Source organism: Acomys minous (genome assembly GCF_964271855.1).
Source record: "Acomys minous genome assembly, chromosome: 6".
Taxonomy (NCBI): Eukaryota; Metazoa; Chordata; class Mammalia; order Rodentia; family Muridae; genus Acomys; species Acomys minous.
Window position 1 is genome coordinate 77,980,383 of NC_140487.1, and position 10,030 is coordinate 77,990,412.

General features: G+C 42.4%; 1 pseudogene across 1 annotated transcript; it reads right to left on the bottom strand.

The window, feature by feature from the left end:
- Nucleotides 1–2,521: 2,521 nt before the first annotated feature.
- Nucleotides 2,522–2,790, bottom strand: LOC311599618 (DNA-directed RNA polymerases I, II, and III subunit RPABC4-like; annotated as a pseudogene). Its single transcript has one exon. The product of its transcript is annotated as a DNA-directed RNA polymerases I, II, and III subunit RPABC4-like (transcript).
- Between the last annotated feature and the right edge of the window lie 7,240 nt (nucleotides 2,791–10,030).

Genomic DNA, 10,030 nt, shown 5'->3' on the forward strand with positions numbered 1-10,030 from the left:
AACATGGCAATCTATGAGGTGGTAGAAAAGAAGGCTGTCATTTTTCCTTCAATTACAAAAGGCAAATATTTATTATTTATAAGTATTCGCCTTGTATAGGCTTAAATGTTATTTATGAACCTGTTGCACAGTGATTTTCAATGTAACTCATTATTTTTAGCCTTAGGGTGTTGTAAAGGAGCATGGAAATATTTAATGACACTCTGCTAGTCAGCGCAATTACACTGTAATCATTATGTAAAATGTGCTATTAATTAAACCAATTTCCAGTTAGAACATTTGCTTCTGCGGGGCTGAGTCTTGGTCTTCAGCAATCTTTCTCTCTGGTTTTCACCTATTAATTATAGGATTACTTTTTAAGCTACATATGATGAAGTATGTTTTTATTTTTAAGCTTAATACCATTGATGAGGGATATTTGTCAAATGGGACTGGTGCTTCTGGGTCAAACGATTCTATCTTCTCTACTGAAAAACAGGTTTGACTTTCAATGTTATTTTTGTGTAGCAGGAATGAATATATATATATATATATATATATATATATATTCAAACTTTTGCACATTCCTTTTTCTATTCAACTAGTATTATTCACAATACTAGTTGTTTCATGACTTATAAAAATCTAATTGTCCCTTAATGCATGAGGATACTGGTTCTGGGCATCTCTGCTTGTAACAGCAGATTCTCAGATAGCCGAGTCTCATAGAAAGTGCTGTGGCGTTTGCACAGGACCCATATGATCTCCCCCAGTGCTTTAAGTCACCTCCTGGTTTCTTACCACCGAATCCAATGCAAATGACACATAAAAGGCTGTTGTTTTGCTTAGAGAATAATGACAAGGACAGCTTTGTAGATGTTCAGTAAAGACATGAATTCCTCTTGAAGCTCAGTCCATGAAATTGAATTCATGGAGCAAGTTCGGAAGTCCATTGCTCTCCCTTGAGTCACTGCAGTGCTGAGCTGACCTCAGAAATGTCCTTTTCCTGTGTAAATGTGCTGCATTAAGCAAGTGACTTTTCTGCCTGACAGAATGGTCTTTCTTAGCCCTTCCCACTTTGGTTCTCTCTAATGCCTTGTACAACTTCTCTTTGGGGCAAGGAAAACCTGCTTTGAAATGTGAATGATTCCTCATGGCTCTAGCAGTATTTCTTTAAATAAATATGTTATAAATACATAAATTTTATACATTTAAATATATAAATTTATAATATGTAAATTTATATATTTAAATATATAAACATACATGTGTATGTATGTTCATCCTTTTCTCTGCCTAGAATGACCCCTTGCAGAAGGAGAGAAGGAGAGGGAGGACAAGAGGAAGCCCATTTGTCAGAGGTCCACCATGAAGGCAATGGGTATTGTTGTTCAAGCTGCCAGGCTGGCCTCCATCTTTCTGTCCTCCTCCCACACCTCCCAAACACCTGAGACTCCAGGTGTGTACCATGCCTGGCAGAAAATACTCCTGAATCATTGTCACAGATCCCAAGGTGTCCTACTGCCTCTATCTTCATCCTTTCTGGAAGAAAGTGCTGCATACATATCTAGGGTGTATATTGACGATACCCAAATACCTGTCTATATATTCCTGTGCATACAGCTCCTCCACAAAGGTGGGTCTTCTACATGAACATTTCTGGAGTTTGGTTCAGGGAAATCCTTTTGGATAAAACTTTATCATTCCTCTTATTTGTTCCTAGAGTTGATGCCAGCAGCAGCAATCATTGCTGCAGTGTATGAGCATGGGCAGCCTTTTTCAGCCAGATCTATGGTATACCCAGAAGCTGGGATTCAAGAGCCATGTTATGTACAATCTCTCCTAACTTGCCTCATACTGAAAAAACATCCCTGATGATGCCATCTGCGAGGAAAAGGATGACATCTAATAGCAGGCTCAGTGGACCTCCATGGCCTTGTTTCTAGATGGTTCCATTCCTTCATTTCTAGGAAAGAGTTGGTGGTATCCACGGCAGGATAATTTTAGCTAGTGAAGGAAAAATAATAAGAAGGTACTGGGATTTTCAGGGGGTTTTTCAAATGGAGCCAAGGTCACAAACTAAAAAAAAAAAAAAAAAAAGGTTAAGAAATGTATTAAAAGCTTAAAACATTTTAACTTCAAATTTTGTGTATGTTTGTGTCCATGTGTGGGTATGTGCACATGTGGGGGTGCCCACGGACTGTGGCTACCCCCTGAGGCCCGTGGAGATGGAAGGATTCCCTGGAGCTACAGCTTCCCGAGGATGTTAGCTGTTCGATGTGGGTGCTTGGAACTGAACCTCCTCACAACAGAAGTATATATTCTGACTGGCTGAGCTGTCCCTTCAGCACCAAGATTAGAACTTTTTTTGGGGTGGGGAGACAATTTTAAACTTCATTGTGTGTAAAATTAAAAGAAGAATAAATTAAAAGTCATATGTTGAACCAAAATTTGCTTTGAACAAAGTATTAAAACACAATTGCATTTCTAAAATGTAACCATATGTATATAGTTGTATTCATTAAGTGAGCTAAGTCAATAATGAAAAACATCAATGGGGCAATTGCATGAATGAAGACATTGCTAAATTCCCATTTCATCGGGCATCAAGACCCACCAATCTCTTAGTCCTTTTCTTGTACATTTTTCTGTATCCATTCTCTGCATCTGGTTGGATCCCTGGATTTGATTTCATTTTCAGTGTGACACTCTCCACAAGTATATTTCATTGGCTGCTGCTTTGGGGGTTGAACATCTTTCTTGGTGTCCATTGTTAGTGCCTCTGCAGCTCAATGATTCCCTTTTCTTTGCACACCAGCCTCTTACAGTCCTCAGAACAGGACTTTTTCTTTTAATCACAAAAATGCTGTACACAAAAATAGCCTGGATGGCTGGACGCGGTGGTGCATGCCTATAACCCTAGCACTTGGGGCGGGAGAGGTGGGTGCATCTCTGGGAGCTCAAGACCAGCCTGGTCTACAAACTGAGTCCAGAACAGCCAAGGCTTTACAGAGAAACCCTGTCTCAAAATCAAACAAACATAACCTGAATGAAATATTTACATCATGCATGGCGCAATATACAACATGCTTTTGTAAATCACGAACACTAATTAACCAACAGAACAAAGGTAAGAAGAGCATGAAGTAACAGCTCAAAAATACATAGAAAGATACTCAACCTCACTCCTATTTTGTGAAACACAGACCAAAAGAGGACAGCTGCCCATGACATGGGTTTGTGCGGTTGGGAGACCACCTGTCTTCTTGAAACCCTAAGGTTTGTGTTCAAGGACTCTTACAAAATGTTCAGATTGCTTCTCGGTTGGCTTAAGTGTGGAAAGCAGGGCAAAATAAAAGGACACTTCTGAGTCCTCCAGGAATCATGTCAGGCATTAAATGACTTGTGGGATGTCACCCTCAACTCCAAGTTAGGGGAGCTAGGATTTGAACATAAGTGTGTGCCCTTTCAACGCTTCACTCCATCACTTCTGCTGTGACCTACCTGACTTCCTGTGTCGGCTCTTGCTGGGGGCTCTAGCTTCCAGTGAGGTCCACGAGCCTCCCTTCCGTAGAGAAGCTGGTAATGGGAGGTGAGTAAACTACTTGCCCTGTAGCCGGGCACAGAGGAGAAAGTGTAATAAGGGATTGGCAGTAAGTGCCCAACTATGCAGTCCATGACATTAGGCCCATGAAGTAAGTTGTTATGGAGACAGTCTGCTCCAAGCATCCATTATTTCAGTTTACCCCTTCTTAGGACAGTGGCTAGTCATCTGAATGAGATAAGTGCATCTAGGGGCTAGAGTAGAACTGTAGAAAAATCTGTTTTGTTTTGTTTAATCTAGAAGATCTAAGAGGTGTTTCTTACTTCAAGATAAACTGTAGATGGTGGGCACTCAAAGTGCCCGGTGACAGTGTACGTAGTGAGAACAGGTCGAAGTCTGGTTTGTATCTTCAAGGCAAAGCCACATTGGCTTTATGGCGCTTTGAACTTGGGTATGAGACCAAGAGAGATGCCAAGGATGGTGTCCATGCTAATGGCCAGAAAATGAAACCTCGGTTAGACAACGATTCTCTTTTTGACAAATATTCCTAAGGAAGTGCCTGGAAAAAAAGCTGTTTCGACCTCCATTGAAACCTCACCCAGAAAAGAGGCCAGCGCCTCAAGTGCAGAAATCCCTAAGACCTGGGCTGAGGGGGCAATGCCGAGCAGTCGTGAAGCCTTGTGAAGCCCCCAGCCTGAGCCCGGGCACACTGTCTGCACTTGTGAGGCATCAGCCTTGGTCGAGACAAGTTCCTGCCCTCACCCTCAGTGTGTAAGACACACATGGGCCAAATCTTTTCCTGCCACAGTCTCTCTTGGAGGCCGCCCAGGTTCTAGGCACTTAGGAAGCAATCTGGGTTTGCTGGGCTCACCGGCATTTTGTTAGTCTTTATTTCCAGCCTGCTTCCTTCCAGATGAATTGGGTGAACATATCCAGGCTCACACAGAGGAGGAATGTTTCTGAGAAAAGGGCAAGCAGCTTGCAAACTCCAGCTGGTGAACTGTTTTCAGTGACTCTGTTTTTAATATACATTGCTGACCCTAATGATGGTCTATTGAGATGAGGGCAAGGAATGCCTGATCAGGTGGAGATTAATTTTTGACTGTGTCGCCTGGAATGCATGAAAATGCACTCCTTTTTCTATTTAGACTCCCAGGATGCTTTGATTGATTGACTAGTTTACAAATGAAGGTGATAAAATTAGGTTGAGGACCACATACATTTCTTAAAATGAGGCTGGCTGGTCGTGGAGACAATGAGGTTTGGACAGATTGTATTGCTGGTTTAGGCAATCTTCTGAGCATGTCAAGATTTATGGACCTGTACTGTAATGTTACAATTGCAGCTCACCGATATAGGTTTCTTTTCAAATTCTTTCCCATTTTATTTGAAAAAGGCCATTAGAGAGTTATAGACTATTGAAAAAGCTTTTTCTTTGCTAACCCTTAATAAACTCTTCCAAACAAGGAGTAGTGCATTTTTATATTAAATTTAGACCAAAATCTATAAAACATGCTATCCCAGGTTGGATAATTTGATTATTATTATCTAAATGGAGTTATGGTTCATATTGGTTTGCAGTAATATACATAGTAAATAAAATGTAAGTTGAGATTTGTATAAGATCACAGGACACAGAGTTTCCGTTTTTGTTTTTGTTGTTTGTTCTATATGCTTTAAGGTGGAGGTGGGACTTTAGCCTCTTTTCCACGAGATGAGATATTAAAAACAAAAAGAAAGAAAGAAAGTATTCCCAGTGGTAAAATTAATGCTGCGTTGTACTAAAAACAAATAGCTATTAATATTTACTTGTTCTCATTACCACAGGAGAAAGTTATAAATGTCTTAGGAGTTACCCAACTAATAAGATTTACAAAGGGTACTGAAAAAGCATGAGAAAATACTCAGCAGAATTAGGAACAATTATTCCATTGTAAGTTATGATGTGAGAAATAATAGATGAGATTCTGGAGTTATTTATGAATTAGTCAATTCTGTTTCATACATTTTTGCCATCAAAATAACTTATGAAATCATTTTCTGGGTCCATAGCATTTTATGAGGCTTCTGTACTTAGTTAAAGATTTTCTTCCCAAGGGTTTCTGCAGCTACTCACTCAATCCTTGGACAATGCCCAGATTTTGTCCTAAGTTTTCCAACTCTGCAGGCAATGCATAGGCAGTCCAGAATGTTCTGGAATATGGTCAGGCTGGCTCCTTATAACATACAGAGAGGTTCTGAAAATGCACAGATTTAGTAAGGAGGAACTCAAAAGGGGCTGCAGTGATGTGGGTGAAGGGCTTGGCCTGGTACCTGGCTCTCAGTAAGTGCTCAGGAGGTCTTAGTCATGATTATCATCGTTACTGATGTTATTTTTCTGATGCCTCTTGTTTCCAGGAGGCAAGATTAGCACAGTATGAGCCAAGCCCTGTCTAGCCCTGGCCATGGTGGGTGACCTTGACTGCATCCGTTAGCAGTTGAGTCTCTCTGGCCTTAGGGTATCCAGTGGCTTTTGGGGTCTTTTTGTTTTGTTTTGTTTTTTCGAGACAGGGTTTCTCTGCGTAGCCTTGGTTATCCTGGACTCGCTTTGTAGACCAGGCTGGCCTCGAACTCACAGAGATCCACCTCCCTATGCCTCCTGAGTGCTGGGATTAAAGGCGTGTGCCACCACACCTAGCTGGGGTCTTTTTCTAGGATGTGAGAAGTAGTAATGAACACAAAACTCTTTGAGATGCAGAAAGATTTAGAACACTAATAATTATTTTTAATCATTTTAAAGTACCTAGCCCCAAGTTGTTGTTGTTTTTTTTTTTTTAAGTGAAACTTGGACCAACATGAGCAGTCAGAAGTGGGAACTTCTGAATCTGCCAGGCAGTTCCTAAGGGGGCTGCCAGTGTGAGCACAAGGATTTAAGGGGGCTTGGGGTCAAGCAGTTTGAAGAACCCAGCTGAACATGGAGTGCTGCCCCTGATTTAGTTCAGAAGGGGATGAACTTTGAAAAGTAGAACATCATTTCTACAGAAGGTCATCGTATTTCTCGATGATTTACAAGGCGAAGTCTTGGACTGTGCCGGGTCTGTTTTAGATCCTCCAGTGCCAAGAGAAAATATGCTGATGGAAGGAATAATGCCTGGGTGGCTGGCTCCGAGACCAGAGAGATGGAAGTAGTGGGTTAGCCACTGACATGAGAGGATGTCTCCAGAGCTCCTTGGATTCTTCCCTAAAGACGTTGCAGGTTGGAAGTTTCAGAGAAGGGCCTTTGCTGACCTTTAGCCCCCATAGCTAGCAACTACAGGCTTTTGCTTTCCCTGGGCTGGGTGAATGCATTTTCTCCTGCTCTGGTGGCCACTCCTGCAAGAGGACACACACACACACCCACACACACCATGCCACACACACATACCATGGGGTCGAAAAGAATGTGTCTTCAGTGGTTAAAAGCACTGGCTGCTCTAGCAGAGGACCAAAGTTTGAGTTGCAGCACTCACGTGGAGGCTCACAACTATCCATAACACCACTTCCAGAGGATTTGATGCACACCAAGCATGTGAGAGATGCACAGACAGACAGGCAAGCAAAACACTCATACACATAAAATAATAAAAATTAAAAATATCTGTGTTATGGCTGCTATTCCTTAAATATAACACATACTAGCATCCTAGCATTAGTCAGCCTTGTCAATTTTCTCAATAACATTTTATCCTTTAAGAAGATCGTTCATGTATAACAACAAACAATCATCTCTGGTATCTAGGAAGAGAATTGTTCCCAGACTGCTAACTTGCTAACTATGGTATTAATCTTTTTATTTTTTAAATGTTCTCTCTCTCTCTCTCTCTCTCTCTCTCTCTCTCTCTCTCTCTCTCTCTCTCTCTCTCTCTCTCTCTCTCTGCAGGTACTGTGGAGACCAGAAGAGGGCATCAAATCCCTTGTAGCTGGAGTTACAAGCAATTGTAAGAAACTGAACTCAGGTCCCCTGGAAGAGCAGCAAGTACTCTTGCTTGTGAGACAAAATCTCCCTATAGAACCCAGGGTGACTGCAAACTTGCAATTCTCCTGCCTCTGTCTTTCTGTCTCCCTGTAATTATGGGTTCTGCTACCACATCTGGCTATTTCCATTTTGAACAGAAAGTCAGGCTGTGCATATTTTCATGAACATTTTATAAACATTTTGTGAAGGTTTCATGTAAAGCAGGCCACCATCCCTGCAGTGTAGACAGAGCAGAAGCTCACCAGCAGATGCTGGAAGCCCAGAGGGATCCTATGGAGTAGAGGGAACTGAGTCAGGCCTCTGTGGCAGCCAATCAGGCTGAGGCTCTGGACCATGGGTGGAGCAGAAGCGCAGCTGATATTTCCCCAGGGCTTCTCTCACTATTCACCCCAGCAGAAGGCACAACTGATGTGTCTGCCATGGTCCTCATATTGGAAGGCCATACTTGTTTTCTTCCCACTCTACCGGCCCAGACCTGCTGCATCATCCAGTGATGTCATCCATTGAGTGGCAAGAGACGAGGCATCTCGTCCCAGCATGATGTCATTAGTCTATGGTAATCTTTCTAAATGTTTGCAAGAAAGATATGAACTCTTAGCAACAGAGGTATTTAAAGGTTTGGATAAGTTTGAAACACTGCGATTTTTCAATCTTCCAAGCTACCCTATCCGGGGGCCTGTGAGTCTACAAGTGTCTGCCATCTTTCTCAGTGTGTCAGAGAAAATCGAGTGACGGATCACTTCTCGGTGTCACTGCTCGCGACCAGTGACAATCAGTGAAATGATTGTGTCTGCCTCTACACATATCTGTAATTGATTGCCTAAACCCTACGACTCTCTCTCCCAGTTGATATGATGGAACACTGGAGTGAAATCACTCTCGATGAGGAGGAGCCAGGTCCATTTGTTATTTACTTCCCTGCCTGCTTCCCTCTCCCCATCCGGCACCAATTGTCCCACAAGAGAGCACATTATGGTAATCAGCCAGAATGTATGTATAGGAATCAATCAAGGCAAGAACCATCGCAAGAGTTATGACATTACAAAGTCTGTTTGTAACTTTTGATTTATGGAAGATTTTCCATTTTATAAATTGGGAGTGAGGCATGTTGGGATGGCTTAACCCTTACATTCCCCTACAAGGAGAATGCATCAGCCACTATAGCTAGTAGACATTAGGCATTTTAATTATCAAGTGCCCTGAGATGACTGGTGCTCATATGTGTTGGGCTTGTGACACTAGGAACAGCCTCACATTCTCTGAACAAATTACCTGTCTTTTGAAAATAAAACCGGCTCGTTTGCCAGACATGATCAATGTAGGGCTGACTACTCTCCACAATGCTTTCTTTTGCCCGGAGCATGGGGAGCAGCCATACCACACTGATACTCTGGGGGACCTCCTCTCTCCTGTCACTCTCAGCACTGATACTCCTGGGGCTTCCTCTGTCCTGTCAATCTCAAAGGACTCCATAGAGGCCAATCTGAAACCTGTGAGATACTGAGCAAATGGTCTCATCCCCTCATTCTTTACAGAATTGCTAAAATTGTGGTAAAGGCAGGCCGAAAGTGTTTCCCAAAGTGATGTGTAGTGTGTGTTATTAAGGCAAACAGCAGAGGCTACAATCATAGCTCTGTAGAAGACAGGAAATGGGGCTCTAGCATCAGCCAATCACATTTATTAATGTCCGGACCTTCTGTGTTCAGCCAGTACATCAGTCATTGCAACCTTTTCCCCAAAGGATGCTGTGCTCCTATTGATGGTTCCATTCTGCCAACATGGAAACAGAACCAAAAATATGAAAATTCCTGTCCAAGATCCAGAAAGAGACTTCTGGTTGTTGCTAGCATAAGACCAGAGGCCAGGGCCCAGACTCCTGGTCCAATGCTTTCACTTAACTGACATTGGGCCTCCACCCATATATATATGGAGCACCCTTGGAGGTGTACTTCTTTCTCTCTTAGGCCAGGTTCTGAGGGCTGGATGTTCTCGAATCATCACAGGCCACTGGTGGGCGTGTACTTTGGTCATGCTAACCCCTTCCTCAGTAGCTCTGTCCCCTCCATGGCAGGACCTTAGCAGTGCTGGCCACTGTCATCAGCATGTCTGGCATACTCATTACTTAAGGTAAGACAGGATCCTTCCTTAAAAATGAATCTGGAAGAGCCTGTCCCCTTCAAGGTCACAGTCACTGGATCTGTGTTTCACTTGGCAACCTGATCACATCATCCCATGTGGAGCCACTGTCTGTTTCTCTTTTATTAGTATGGTGGACCTATTCTTCTAAGGCTCCCCACCAATGTGAATCTTAAAGCTAATAAGAATGCAGATCCCAGAAGACCTCCTTTCTCTCTGATAATCCATTAGGAACTCAAGATCGCTGTCTCTGGAAAACTTAAAAAACCATTTAAAAACAAAAAGATGAATAAATGAAAATGTTATGAACCTGGAAATGTTAATTAAGCCATTCTCAAGAAACAGGCTTTCCAGCCCAGATTAAAACATCCCATTAC